We start from the raw sequence: 15,657 nt of genomic DNA on the forward strand, positions 1-15,657 counted from the left end.
TGATTTACTTTCATTATAAGGATCTTCTTTAGAATATGTTCAACAAAAGCAGAGATATACGTCATGGAAATTAAATTCCACAAGTTGAAAATTGGGTATACTCGAGCGCCTTTTTCTATATCTCTAGTATTTGACCACTTTTGATAACGTAATTGGCATCAATTTAAAGCTCAGAATGTCTTCATAACTATTGGTTACTTTTGTTGAAATGTGCCCAAACAAAGCTGAGATATTCGTCATTAAATAATTGTTCCACAAACACTCCCACTCCCAAGGGAGACTTCTCTCATATCAATGAGTGCACCCCGATTCACATTAGCTCAATTATATGGGACCTACTGTTTATCGCCGAGTCCGAATGGCGTGTTTAACACCACTTGTAGAGAAGTTTGACATGGCTGAAATACTCAGGAAATCTCGCCAACATTACTGAGGGGTATTTTGCCACCGTTGAAAATTTTTGATGTTGCCTGGCCGGGAAAACGAACCCACGACCTTCAGCGTGCAAGGCGGGTGTGCATACTATTGCACCACGGTGGCACCCGATATTCGTCATTAGAACTCATTAAAAAAATTTAAAAATTGGATTTATTATCGACTATGGGGATTTCTCTGTTGTTAAACAACCTTCACCAACCTACTTTGCCTCATTTTAAGGCTTCCATTGTCAGGTTTTGCTTTTGGATGGCCCCCAACAACGCTATGATATTCATCATAACATTTCAAACCCCAACAAAAACAGTAATGCTCGATTAGCAACTATTGCGATATTCTCTTCCTTCACTGCAGTTTTTGCTTTTGGAATACCCATACTAATGCTTGGTTTACATTGACAGTTGAAATCTAGTGGATTTCGTAAATGCAAACCAAGCATAAAAGTGGACGGTTTTCGCATAAGAAACTATCATCATCCAACCATCAACTATCCAACATCCAAATTTTGTGACGAACCGATCAAAAGTGCCAATCTGTAGCCCGATTACCAAGTTTACACACAGCCATATCGCGTCGAAACATTAATTTTAGTGCATATAAGTACGACCATTATTTCCATGTGTTACAAACAGTTGAGCCAAAACCAACCTATAGTACCCTCCCCACATTGTGGTGTAGGGTATAATAAACTAAAGTTCATTTGTTTCTGCGACAGGAAAACAAAATAATGAAATAATCAAAAATAATAGCAATGCAATCCCTATATTTAATAAACTTATGTATGTCTATTTTTAACATGGAAGTCTTGATATGAGTGTTGTTAATCCATTAGCGAAATCCGAAACCATTATTGACTTGTTCAAGCATAAAGCTTTTGCGCAGACGCACACTTCGTATGTAACATAATATTAACAGTAACATCAATGTTTGATGTTAACACTTTTAGTTAGCCACTTTTTTAATAACAATAACATCACATACTTTAGGGGGTATCAAAAATATTATAGCTTAGTTGCTATAATGGTTGGTTAGTTAGTTGCGGGGTACACATATTAACGTTTGTCACAATTTTTACGTACATACATTTCAAAGCAGGACCATTTCAATGATTCCAATTTAAAATTTTGAAAATTTAATGTTCAATGAAACAATTGCAAATGTCGGTGTGTAGGACACTACCTTCTAATGACACTACCTATAATAATTCGCAGCCGATTTTTCTACGACTCCGAAGTCAATTCCGTGGTTAATTTCCTATACCACTCAAACTTATTAAAATACGCACAGTGTTTCAATTTTTTACTATATGTTGAGCCATACAAGTTAGTTTTGTCCTAAGGGGTTCTTTAGGAACAACATTCTTCCAATATTATACTCAAATACAGAACTTTAAGAAATCGACTCTCTTTGACATTCACCCTAAACGATAATTCAATTGCCAAGGAAATTCAATTTGCTTGGAAATATTTAGAAGATTAAGTGGACCAAAAAATGTTCCCGCCATGCAGTATGTAATCAACAAAGGGATCTCTCATCCTAAAAAGTATTGCAATGATAAATGAGGAAAAATTGATGCCCGGAGTCGAGTAATTTCTTGTTTTTTTTTACTTAGATTTCGACTTCAGGGAAATTGCTCGACTCCTACTCGTAGACTACGGCTCCGACTCCGAAACCGTGGATTATACCATGTAAATTTGACAAATAATATTGTAATCGATCCAGAGTGGAATATTGCTCCATTATATATATTTTTTTAGTCCAATCAGGCTACATTTGTAAAATGTTAACGTTAATTTGGACTAGAAAAAAGTTCGCTAAATTACTTTGGAAGCTGTTCAACGAATTTGATGTGATGATGATTCGAAAAATGTGATGGAAATTGGTCTAGAAAAATATCGCCAAGTCATATTGAAATCGTATTGGTATAGGGTATACTATTGTTTTTACTGTTTTTTTTTTTAAATTCCGAAAATTGACTTTAATACTTTTTATAGAATTATTTTTAGCAATGCATTTGGTTTGTTTGCGTCATGGGAATTTCATCATACATTTGACAAAACATATATAATCACATCAAAGGATTTTATGTCTGTTTTTATGTACGTACATACATATTTGCTTATACATACATATATGTAAATGTATGTAAAAACTTCAATATGGGTTTTCCATTTATTTTTCCATTGAAATTTGGTGTGCATGTTGTGCATATTAATAGTTAAAAACAACAAAAACAACAAAATCTTGTGCCAATAATAATTGCTGTTTTTTGACCTCATACAGTTAGACCACTAAAGAATTACAAATACCAAAATTGAAATAAAAAATCATATTACTTTTTCATTTATGCGGCTTTTGTGCAAATCCTCTGTCAAAAAAAAAAAAAAAAAAACAAGTAAGTACGTATCTGTCAGCTGTGCTGACGGAGAAATACCCTCAGCCACCAGTGTTGCCGTTTTGGGCATTTCGGCCCAAATTTGGGCCGAATAAAAAATATTTTTTAATTTTGGGCCGATGGGCGGCCCAAATCCATTTTGGGCCGTTTTCATGCTAATAATTTTAAACAATATTTTATAAAATATCAAATATTAGTGTTTGGGCTATTATCACATGCATACTTTTACCATTGGATTGATTTGAAAACGTAAAATAAAGCAATTTGGTGGCATTAAAAATATAATTTTCACATTAAAACATAATGCCAAGAAGGTCCTCGTAGTAGTTTAATGGTCACTTTTAAGTTTTAGTTACCCGGGTTTTGAAATATATTTATACCCTCAGCCTTTAGGCTAAGGAGGGTATATACACTTTGATACGATGAAAATGTGCCTCATCGAAATAATGGTTGTTGACCCCAAGTATGTTTCGACGAAATGTGTTTTAGACAATTTGGAGTGGATCTAGGCATGTCCGTCCGTCTGTCTGTCGGTCTGTCCTGCTGGCTGGAGCGCACGATAACTCTCGAACGGATGAACGGATTCGGTTCAAATTTTGGCTTTCGTAATATTTTGCCCAAACTTAGTTTAAGTTCGAAGATGAGCTACATCGGTCCACTCCTTCCGGTACCTCCCCCACAAAAGTTTGAAAATGTTCGAAAAGTTTGTCCGCACGATAACTCTTGAAGGGGTGACCGATTTGGTCCATACTTTGTATAGCGTAAACTTTCTACCAGGGTAATATGAGGTTCCAATATGGTCTCAATAGGTCCACTCCTTCGGGTACCTCCCACACAAAATTCCGGAAAAGTTCAGTTTAGGGCCATCTCTCGAATCGCTTTGATTTTTGTTTTAGCAACTTGTATTTACTGCCCTCCATACGACGGTACATGTTTCATCAGGGGCAAGTCCAAACTTCCTGGGAAAATAGCATGAAAGTTGCAAAAAACCCTTATGACACAGTGTGAGGTGGATGGAGCGGAAGATAACTCTCGAACGGATCTGCCGATTCGGTCCAAAATATGACCTTTGTAATACCTTGTCCACACATAGTTTAAGTTTGAAGATAAGTCATATCGGTCCACTCCTTCAGGTACCTCCCCCACAAAAGTTCAAAAATGTTCGGAAAAATTGTTCGTACGGTAACTCTTGAAGGGAGTGGCCGAATTGGTCTTTACTTTACATATCCTAATATATCTACTAGATATAGATCAGGTTCAAATATGGACTATATTTGTCCACTCCATCGGGTACCTCCCACACAGAATTTCGGATAAGTTCACTTTAAGACCTAATATCGAATCACTTTGATTTTTGTTGAAGCATCTTGCATTCGCTGCCTCAATTACGATGGTAAACTTTTTGTTAGGGGCACGTCCATACTTCTTGAGCAAACAGCCCGAAGGGTGTAAAAACCCCCTATTGCACCATATGAAGTGGATGGAAATCAACTTCCATAATAGTCAATGTGGATCCATTCCTTTAAGTATTTCCTCCGCAAAACTTTTGCTCATTAATCCTAGTCAACATTTTTGTCGTTTCATACGCGCAAAAATTTAAAAACCCTCTAAATACATACGTTTTTTGGGTAAAAATTGTTTCAATATACACAGGCTAGGGTATATCTCTGTCGGCCAAGCCGACTGATACTTTTTTACTTGTTTTCATGATACTTAAGTATTAGGTAAATATTCATACATTGTGTTCATAAATAAAAAAAGTTCATAATAATTTGGTGGCAACGAATCATGCCAAGCTAGAGGTTTTTTTCTATTTTTGGCATATATTTTACCTATAATTAACAACCTTAAGAATGAATATTTATATCCGAGTGTCAACTCATATTGTCTTTTTTTATAAAAAATAAATTAAAAAAAAAAATAAAAAAGAGCATCAATATATTGACATTGACTACAAAAATAAATCGTACCAGCTAGAAACTTCATAAATATTTGTAGGCACAGAAACAGACAATTACATTTATGCACTCTTATTTAACAGAAAATGAAAAGTTTGAAATAAAATTTGCTGTTTTGGAGTTTTATATTAAATTACTAGATCAAAATAATAAGAGAATAGACTATAAAAGTGACCCAAATACCCCCTTTATGACAACTCTTCTTTTGTTATAGTTTGGATTTTGCGTACAGATTTATAGCTTTTCGGCTAACTTAAAGTTGAAAGTAATGATTAAAATTGAAGGAGGACCTTCTCTGTATTAAAATTACACTTTTAATGCATCCAGATTGGTTTCTTTGCGTTTTCAAATCCATCCAATAGTAAAAGAAAGGATGTAATAATGGCCCTTAAACTACTAAATACAATAACTCCATATAAGATAACCTCAAACGAAGTTTTGCTTATTATATCAGGTATTACATTTTCCCAGACTTGTAGAATGTGACCCTGATTTACTAGTAACAGATTGGAATTTGCTAAGACTCGGTGAAACTGTACTTTCCTTCATCTTAAAGAGCACATCTTATAATAAAACAGAATTAAAAAAATATTTTTAAAAAAATTTGAGCTGTCAAAGTCAAAATTTCGATTTTAACGAAAAAAATTGAGTCTCGCTTAAAGGCTTAAAGGCGTTTTTTTTTGTATTTAATAAGATCACATGAATAATATAATAAGGTCATATGAAGATCGGTCAATTCGTTTTAGAGCTATCGTTGGCACCGACTTCAAAAACGCCGTTTCGAGAAACACGCACTTAAAGTTTACATGCTACATTCAAATCACAATAAATTAGCTCTGTTCCTTTACGTGCAAGAATCTTCAAATTTTACAACTTTTTACTGGAAAAGCGTTCCTTTACTTCAGACCCCATACAATTCATATGGAAGCAGATTACAACTTTTGCTACTTTTGTCGGTTTTACCACTTTCAAAAGTAAAGGAACAGACCAATTGTTGCCTTTCAATCATTATATCTCAGACAATTTTTTGCGACATACTACCTTTACGTAAAAATAGACAATATTTTTTTCGATTTTTCTAAAAGTAATAAAAGGTATCTATGAGATATATATTTTTTGTTTTAATTTTTAATGTTGGGCCGTTTTAGGTCGTTTTGGGCCGTTTTTAGGAAAATTTTGGGCCGAAAAAATTTTTTCGAACGGCAACACTGTCAGCCACTGACCAAGAAAAAAAAAAACAACAAAACCAAACCAAACACTATAATTATGCCGTATATAAATTATATTGATTTTATATCACGAGTTTGCTTTAAAATCTGTAGGTACCGTAATGTGGGGCTACACCAAATCATTGACATATGTCAAACATTTATAGTAGCCAAACTTCTTCATAAAGGACTCGAAATATTAAATTACGTTAAACTAAGTTTGGAAGAAATTTTTGAAAATGTTTTAGAGTTACCTTGCACACTAGCCGGCAGGGTTTTGGAGCTTTTGGGCCATTATCTCAGGAAGTATTGACTTACTCCGGAAAAAGAATCAAATCTATCCGAATTTTGTGTAGGAGGTACCCGTAGGAGTGGACCGATATAATCTATATTCTAACCTGATACATAACTGGATGAAATGATACGATGTGCAAAGTCTGTACCAATCAGAAATTCCCTGCGAGGATTATCTTGCGGATTTGCCATTTTGGTTGGTGCCGTTAGGGTTTCTTGGAGCTTTTAGGCCAATATCTCAGGAAGTATGGACTTCCGCAAGAAAAAAAATTGTACCGTCATAAAGGGAGCCGCAAGGAAAACCAACTGAAAAAAATTGCAAAACCGTCCGAGAGGAGCCCCTAAACTGCACTTTATCCGAATTTTGTGTGGGAGGTACCCGAAGGAGTGGACAGATATAGTTCATATTCGAACCAGACCTATACTTGGAAGGAATAATACGACGTGCAAAGTTTTGATCAAATCGATTGCTCCCTTCGAGAGTTATCGTTCAGACCATTTTACAGAAACATTTTGAACTTTTGTGGGGGAGGTACCAGAAGGAGTGGACCGATATGGCCCATCTTCGAACTTAAACTAAGTTTGGACAAAATATTACGATGTTCGAGAGTTATCGTGCGCACAAGCAAGACAGACATACATTTTTCGTATCAAAGTGTATATACCCTTCTAGCCTAAAGGCTGAGGGTATAACAAGTAAGAAAAGCGTTAAGTACGGCCGGGCCGAACTTTTTATACTCTCCACAACGAACTGTATTGAAGTGAATTCAAAACTTTTCCTTTTGTTGCAGGAGTAGTTCATACATAAATCTCAACAGATAATATAATCTCAACAGATAACATATGGGGCGACATTTTTGTTCCTTCCTAAACATCGACCAATATTTACAATTTTCCGAATAGAGCGAATTACATAAAATTTGGCAATACCGACTAGACCAAAACCTGGACATTCTGGATTTGGTGGAAAGTTGTAAATATTAAATTTCATTCGTCTCGATGGTATATTGATAACACAACCTTCACAATACCGAAAATCGGGAAGTACGCTTCTATGGGGTTATTTGAAGAAAAGTGCTTATACTGCAATATTTTGTACACCCATGGCAGTCTAAATACTAATTTTCAGTCATATCGGTGGTATATTGATGCCACAACTTTCAAAATATCGTAAATCGGGAGCTAACGTTCTATGGTGGCTATATGTAGACATGGACCTATACCGACAATTTCAAGTGGAAAATTTTGCACCCCCAGCTAACACTGAATACCAAATTTTATAAATTTCGGCGGAATATTGAGCACACGACCTTCAAAATACCGAAAATCTGGAGGTACCATTCTATGGGGGCTATATGAAAACATGGACCTATACCGACAAATTTGTAAGGACAGTATTCACCACATGGGACTGAAGAGGATTTTTCATAACCGCAATGTATAATTAGAAATAAAAATTATTTTCCATTTAATTTCTATTTCTAACAATAGACGTATCCTTAACACCAACACTTCAAGCTTACATGATGATACCAACAGTTTTCTACTCCATTATCATATATTAAGCAGGGAAAATGAAAAAGAAAACTATAACAACAACTCATGACCTTTACAACACACGCTTTGTTGTCATGTGTGTTTGTATATCAAGCTCTGTGAGCAGATAACTGGCTACTAGAAAAAGTAGTCTGTCAAAAGTCAACAACACAGCTAACAGCATGAGCTGGCTCTTGGTTGGATGCTGTTGAAAGACTGAAAAGAAATCTGTGTAGTAATCTCTAAGCGTCTGTCGGTCTATCTGTCTATTGGACAATGAAAGAGCTATCACATGCTTTTCTACAAAAAAACTTTTACTTTCATTTTATTTTTAGTTTGCTGTTTGTTTCTCTCCAACATCATCTACCTTTTTATAGTTTTGGTTACGTGTTTTCGTATTCATGTGTGTTGGTATTTGATATTTGTTTTATTTATTTTTTCCACTTAAGTTTTTGGCTTTGTGTCTTTATAGCGGTTTTAAAGTAAAGCTAAGAAAAATGTTTATATTGTTTTGAGTTATTTAAGTTTCTTGCGATTCACCATACCTTCATGGAAGACCAACTTTTTGTCTACATGACAACGCAGCACTACACCACATACAGTAAGGATTTATGTTTCAAGGATAAAGTTTGGTAAACAATTTGAAGAATTTGTTAAAGGTTAATTAAATTAAACCAACCACAAAGAGAGATAAAAAATGAAATATTTTACATAAGTTGACTTTTAATATGTCAAAAATGTCAACCATTTTTGGGAGGTTTTTGGATTTTGGGTAAGTGCATAAATTTGGATAAAGTTTTGAGGTATATACAAATTGAGTTATCATGAAAATGATTTACCAAAAAAACGTGTTATTTTCACAATAATAAATATGTATAATTAAAACACAAAAATTGCATGAAAAATTAATATTGCGCCTTAACTAAATTTAAATGAAAGGTGCTTACACCTGGGAAGTTTTTGCGGATTCTGAAACTACAATGTTCGTAAGTGAGAAAAAACAAAAAAAAAAAATCGCCGGAGGGATTTAAAGTAAATGGCGGTCAAATTTCACATTTTTAGGATTTTTTAGGTTTTCGCGATTTTGCTTGGAAACCGCAAGTCCTATCGAAATGGAGCTAAAGAAAATGTTGTAGCTGTGAAAATTCTCTAGAGGATTGACGTTTATGATTTGTTCTCAAGCGATTTTGCTTGAAGACGACAAGTCTTATCGATATGGGACCTGAAAGAATCTTATAGCTGTGAAAATTCTCTACAAGATTGGTTTGTGTGAATTTTTTTTAGGCTGTACCATTTTTTAGATATATAAGTTCAAGTTGGGAAATTGCAGTCATGGCAATGTTTTATAAGAAGACGATACAGTCAGTCCATTGTCCCAATTTGAACTTCAATATCTCAAAAATGGTAAAGTCATAAACTTCAATCTTGTAAAGACTTTTCACTGCTACAACATTTTCTCTAGTCCCATTACGATACGACTCGCAGTTTCCTAGCAAAATCGTGAAAACCTAAAAAAAATTGGAAAAATGTGAACTTTGAGCGGGATTTATTTGAGAATCCCTCAGGCTATGTTTTTGTTTTTTTGATTTTTCTCATCTATTAACATTGTGGTTTCAGAATCCGCAAAAACTTTCAGGTGTAAGCGCCTTTCATTTAAATCTTGTTAAGGTGTGCAAGAATCTACTATTTTTTTAATATTTTGACAAAATTATAAAGGAAACAATTTCAAAAATAGTAGACTCTTGCAAGTTCGCATCAAAATCATGGTTATAGGCTCCAAGAAGATAAAAAACGGTAACACTCGGTTTGGTCTAAACTTTACACATCGTAATAGCTTCGAATGTGGACTATATCGATCCACTCTTTCTGTACATCCCACTCAAAATTTCAAAATTTCAAAATTTTTTGATACAAGTTCAGATTAGGAACTCACGATCACTTTTTCCGGGGTAAATTTTGTTGAGGGGCAAGTCTATACTTTTCCCTCCCCAAAGTTCCCATTTCTGCTTAATTTCAGTTTTAAGGCTGTTCGAGAATCCTAGTGTTGTGTTTTCAACGCTCACCGTCGGCACGCCCGTTTTTTTTGTTAACAATATAAAAAAAACAGTTGAGGTGCACATGTAAGCGTTTAAATAACACTTAATTGTGCTAGGTCACAAATCAGAAGTTCGCATGATCAAATCCAGCAAAGAGCAAAATAAAATAAAACAAGTAAAAAAGTGTCAGTCGGCTTTGCCGACAGATATATACCCTCAGCCAATGTGAAGCGAAACTTTCACCTCCGGACAGATCGAATGTGTTTAAAGTATCTTAAGAATTTTGTGGCCCTTTTTGGACATTTGAACTTGCCGACAAAAATGTGGATTAGGAACTGACTGCACTAAGACACAAATGTTGAACTTTTGTAGGGCAGGTACCGTTAGGGAGCAGGTACACTTAGGGATATGGACCATTATAGAAGTTAAACAAAATTTTGACAAAATATTAGGAGATCCAAAGTTTGGACCAAATTGGTTGTCCCATTCAAGTGATATCGTCCTAGCATTTTAGTGACATTTTTTAAATATTGGGTAGATGTACCGAAAATTGTGGACCGGTATTGCCCATTAAACTAAGTTTGGATATAATATGATGAAGACCAAATGTTGGACCAAATCGGTTGAACAGTTCGAGAGTTATGGTGCTCTCCGACCGCCACATATGGTGACATAGGGGTTTTTTACACCTTCGGGCTGTTTTCCCAAGAAATATGGTCTTACCCCTGAAAAAACTTTTACCATTGTAATGGAGGAAGCGAATGCAAATCGCTTCAACAAAAATCAAAGAGATTCGAGAGCAGGTCTTAAAGTGAACTTACCCGAAATTTTGTGTGAGAGGTACCAGAAGGAGTAGAAAAATATAGTCCATATTCGAACCTGATATATATCTGGTAGATATTTTAGGATGTGCAATGTATGGATTACATCGGTCGCTCAATTCAAGAGTTATGGTGCGCAAAATTTTTCCGAACATTTTTGAAGTTTTGTGGGGGAGGTAGGTACCTGAAGGAGTGGACCGATATAGCCCATCTTCGAATTTAAACTATGTTTTGATAAAATATTACGAAGGCCATATTTTGAACCGAATCCACAGAACCGTTCGGCCATTTTCTCAGGAAGTATGGACTTGACCCTCATGAAACTTGTACCGTCGTATGGGGGAAGTGAATGCAAGGTTTTGCAACAAAAATCAAAGCGATTCGAGAGCAGGTCCTAAACTGAACTTATCCGAAATGTTGTGTGGGAGGTACCCGAAGGAGTGGGCCGATTGAGTCCATATTGGAACCTAATCTAAGTCTGGTAGAAATTTCACGATGTGCAAAGTATGGACCAAATCGGTTACTCTCTTCAGGAGTTATCGTGCACACAACTTTTCCGAACATTTTCGAACTTTTGTGGGGAGGTACCGGAAGGAGTGGACCGATATAACCCATCTGCGAACTTAAACAAAGTTTGGACAAAATATTACGAAAGCCAAAATTTGAACCGAAGCGATTCATCCGTTCGAGAGTTATCGTGCGCACCAGACAGACAGACGGACGGACATTGCTAAATCAACTCCAAATTGTCTGAAACACATTTCGTCCAAACATACTTGGGGTCTAAACCATTATTTCGATGAGGCACATTTTGCCCGTATGAAACTGTATATGAAGAAAAGACAAAATTTTTTAGTTTTCCATAAAAAAAAATTAAAAAAATTTTTTTAAGCTACATGAAAGATTTTTGGTACATAGATTGGGAAAAAAATGCCATTCTTAAATCTGTTCGTGATACTAATTTTGGTTGTTGCGCGCAAAAGTTATGGCGGTTTCAATTCTGATAAAAAGAAAAAATCTTTAAAAGACTCTAATCATTATATTGAGAAACTCTCTTAATTAGGGGCTCCCTACATACTATATGTTTACTGAGGTCCCATAACTTTAGTGAAAAAGTTGTGCATTTTCGCGGAAATTAGGAAAGAATTCCAAACAATTGGTAGTTTGCAACATGTTTTAATAAAATTCAACCTGATTATGCCTCTGAAAAATATATAAAAAATATGTACGTAATCTATACATCGCGAAGATTCAAATGAAACCAAAACTATACAAATCCGTTTAGTGGTTTTCATATTATAGCGAAAACAAAAAAATATATTGAGGAAATTTATAAAATTTTTGTTAGAGAAAATATTTATTAAAATTTATTTTGTGAGTTAGTTGAACAAAATGTAAGAAAAATAGGTTGGAGTTTTTCTTCTATTTTAGTTAAATTCCACGCAATAAATCACATTTTTTATTCTAATCACTTCTCGAAAACACGCTAACATCTAGCAGAAGATATGGATATCTTTCAAATAAATGTTGGGTTCCTTTAAATGGGGTATAATCTTGAAATAAAATTGTATCGGGTAATGTTCATTTTGAAATGCGTGTAAATCGCGAAATCCTCGAAATCACTTGATGCGCATGCGGTTTACCAATACAACGAATTCTTCTCTTTTAATGTGTACACATTTGCCAGGATTTACTTTGGCCGCTAAGATGTAGCATCGTCTGCAGTTTAGTGTGCAACAAACTGTATAACGCTTATATTTTGCACAAAGTGCATACACTTTTTATGCGCATCTGATTTCACTATCAACCGTGAAAAAATACATCGATCTAAACATATTTCAATAAAATCCATCAAGAACCGTGGATGTAGCATCACACAGTATTTTTTGGATAAATCGGATACAGCTCCCACGCCACTAAATTTTTCAAACCGCTGTTTTCGCACAAACGCGAGTGATGATTCACTTTCTTCATTGAAATAGAAACGATCCACTTAAAACGCGAATTAGTCAGCGATATTTTGAAAAACATTTTTCGCAAATTTTTCAATTTTTGCAGTAGCCATTTCCGCCGTTCTAGTAGATGGATTTTTATGATCTGTGATTCATATGATCCGGATCGTAGAAAAACTAAAATATCGCGGGGTACCAGCACACTCAAAACGATATTGTAAATACTGTACCCAAAAAATAGGTTTTTTAGAAAAAATATCACACTAAATTTTGGCCTTTGGTAGTAGATTACTCTGCTGCTATGTGGGCTACATACTCAATATACATATCAGATTATGCGAAATCGCGAGTTCTTTAATCCTATAATTGGTTTTTCGAAATATCCGAATGCGCGTCCCAGTTACATAAAAAATACAAAAAACACCTGAAATCCGGCTTCAAAATGTCAGCATCCATAAAAGGTGGATGCAGTGGAAATTTTGGAAAGTGATACATTAGAAGTGTAATCTTCATTTTGTATTCTCCTACTTTTACTTTGGACAGATGTCCGCCATTTGAATGGTTTAATCAGAAATCGAATAGCAATGTAAAAAACCTGTTTAGCTTCAACGTGTTTTTACCTATGTTTTTTCCTTTACGCGGTCGTAACTACCACGTAAAATAAATTTTTTTGCTAAATTTTTGAGCTTTGTACAAAAACATCTAAAATAATCCAGCAGTAGTCATAGTTACTGGTAAACTACAATAGTTCGCGTATTACAATAGTGCAAACCTTGGCTTCATGGAAACTAAAAAATTTTGACTTTTCCTCATATACCCTTTCTAGCCTAAAGGCTGAGGGTATAAATATGAAGTGTGTTGAAATTGAAAACAAATCCACCTCCACTGTTCTAAAAATAGAACTTATGTTTTTAAGCTTATTTTTTAACTTCTAGTGGCCATAGGAAAACTAAATGCGATATGCCCTTGTTAAATAATCGGTTAGTATAGGGTTTTGTAAGTAGTTACGACTATCAAACAGTTCTATAAAATCCCATTATTTGGTATTGATTGTTGTGCTGGTTTGGAAAAATTTGCAATGTTTGAAGCCAATCCACACTTATATTGAGAATTTTTGTGAGCACCAGACGGATAAACATCGAAAACAAATTTTTAAATTTAGGACAAACACTCAAGGTTGTATCTAAAACAAATTTTAAGATTAAGGTACCACTGTGTTTTCGTATCAAAACCTCTGCATTAAATTCAAGTTACATATTTCTTATTCCAATGTACCATGCAAACACAATAAAGAAATTTCATAACCATGTTAAAGCATGTTTCTATAACTGTTTTCAAAGTTATGGTTATGTGAACGTAAATCTAATAAACCTTAAAACCACACTCAAAACATTCACTGGCCACTTTAAACAAAGTAGACCAAGCAGAGAATTAGAGAATTTATAAAAAAGGCCAAGTCTCACATGAAAAGCTTTATATGGGAATAACAAAAATATTGCCAATGGTGCTCACTACCATTCAAATACCGCAACAAAATTATTATAAATACCACTTTAAAAACAAACACCTTTAAGCGTTTTAAAAATTTCAAAATTTTTCTAAACCTAAAGCAAGCATGGACAACAATTGCTGTCTGCTGCTACTGCTTGATGATTGTTGCCCTTCAACACAAATACTGAATCGAAATATGAACATTACACATTTTGCAGACCCATATTTACAAGCTAAAAAAAAGAAACCAAAATTACGAAAATAAATAAAATACTCTCAGCGGTGAGTGTTAACAACAGCACAGCACAGTGTGATGTTGGCTAAATTCATTACATTTAGTTTTAGTCAGCCATCAACATTGCTAAAGTGAAATTCTCTCACCATCAACCAGTTGAAAATTGCGGGCATTTCGTTTTATATTGATAACTGTTATTGATTGATTAATTTTGTTTAGTTTTGTTGGTTGGTGTTAGTGTTCGTAAACCAACGAAGAGGTTAATAACAAAAAACAGAAAAAAAAAAAAAAACAAAAAACGTATCTATTCAAACGACCGGAGATTAACTGCAAAACACCGTTTTCCATACTATATGTCTGTATGTAAGTGCAAGTGTTATTTTTTGTGGTGATAGTTTTTATGCACATTTTAAAGTGAGATAAACAAAAACAAGTTATTAAATTTATACTGCCATTGCGGGATTAAAGAGTGCAAGAGCCTTTAATCTAGACAAACAATTATACTACACTGTATGTACATACATACATATGCCAGATTTAACTGAACTGAAGAAAGAAGGCATTTGTCATTTGATACATTAATTAAGGTCGAGGTGATGTTTTTGATTTGCATCTTTATTTAATAACACTGTGCAACATTTTTAAGGTGATCTTGTGCAAACAATTCGAACTCAGGATTTTTTGAATGTACAGACCCAAACAACAAGAAACCCTAGTTGGGTTTTGTTGTGTCAGATCCAGTTCGGATTTTATGGCTCCACCTAAACATGGTTAAATATTGAGTTTTTAAAGAAATTCGGGGCTATATCTCTGAAACCAATGCGAATCTTTTTCTGACCTCTGAAGCAAATTTGTAGATAAGGACAAGAATAAAATATTTGGGGAAATAATGAAGTCGAAAAACTACATTTATTGCCTCAAATTTCAAAATATATGCAAATATTCCACAATTTTTATACATTTCGCACCGTATCTCCAATACCGTTAATTTTTTCTGAATATTTTCTTTTGGAAAAATATTCCCTGGAATGTAATACACAACTCTTCAGAACATATCATTGTTGTACAATGCCTCTATGCCGTTTTTTTCAGTACATTTTTCAACGACGATTTAATAAAAATTTCAATAATGTAGTGAAATCTGAAATGCGAGAATAAACTGTTGGTGTGAACTGTGTTTGAAATACGTGTTGCAAAAGATATAATGCAAACTACCGCTGAAACAACATGAAGTAAGCATTTTAGAGTTTCCGAATATTCTAAAGAATTGTTGAGAACTTTATTTGGAAAATTTTT

At 34.4% G+C, this 15,657-nt stretch overlaps 1 protein-coding gene across 5 annotated transcripts in view; it reads left to right on the plus strand.

Annotated features, from left to right (window-relative positions):
- The window catches only part of Osi2 (DUF1676 domain-containing protein Osi2), a 46,801-nt gene that overhangs the window by 12,189 nt on the left and 18,955 nt on the right, over nucleotides 1-15,657 (plus strand). For 2 of the 5 annotated variants that reach the window (XM_073964164.1, XM_073964168.1), the window contains exon 1: nucleotides 14,470-14,724. The exons of 1 other annotated variant lie outside the window; for it this stretch is intronic. The gene's annotated coding sequence lies outside the window, so the exon portion shown is untranslated. Of the gene's footprint in view, nucleotides 1-8,579; nucleotides 8,599-14,469; nucleotides 14,725-15,657 lie in introns of those variants that run through there. 2 more of the 5 variants (XM_073964167.1, XM_073964165.1) reach the window with 2 other exon arrangements.

This window comes from Musca autumnalis, unplaced genomic scaffold (genome assembly GCF_047663935.1).
Source record: "Musca autumnalis isolate F117 unplaced genomic scaffold, ASM4766393v1 scaffold_1, whole genome shotgun sequence".
Taxonomy (NCBI): domain Eukaryota; kingdom Metazoa; phylum Arthropoda; class Insecta; order Diptera; family Muscidae; genus Musca; species Musca autumnalis.